Raw genomic sequence first — 305 nt, 5'->3', positions numbered from 1 at the left:
GAGATAATGTTACTCTGTGGGACTCAGATAGTTTCACAAGATTCAGGAAATGAGAGAGGCGGGGTGATGAAGTGACCAAGACTTTTCAGCCTATAAGTGGCCCAAGTATGACTCATAGAAGTGGGTTAAACTATCAACAATGTTTGTGGCTCAAGCTCAATCCTGAACACAAGCTCCTCAGAACTGGTTGCGCTGTCCTTGTATTTAAACCTAAATCGCCAGTTTTCAGCTTCTCTGGCTCGTGGCATCCCTTCCAGGGATGCTTTTGGCTGAAAGGTATCCCATCTCCTGCTGAAGCCACCTAT

The sequence above is a fragment of the Giraffa tippelskirchi genome, chromosome 5 (assembly GCF_054371585.1).
Source record: "Giraffa tippelskirchi isolate mGirTip1 chromosome 5, T2T-mGirTip1v1.2.pri, whole genome shotgun sequence".
Taxonomy (NCBI): Eukaryota; Metazoa; Chordata; class Mammalia; order Artiodactyla; family Giraffidae; genus Giraffa; species Giraffa tippelskirchi.
This window is presented reverse-complemented; position numbering follows the sequence as displayed.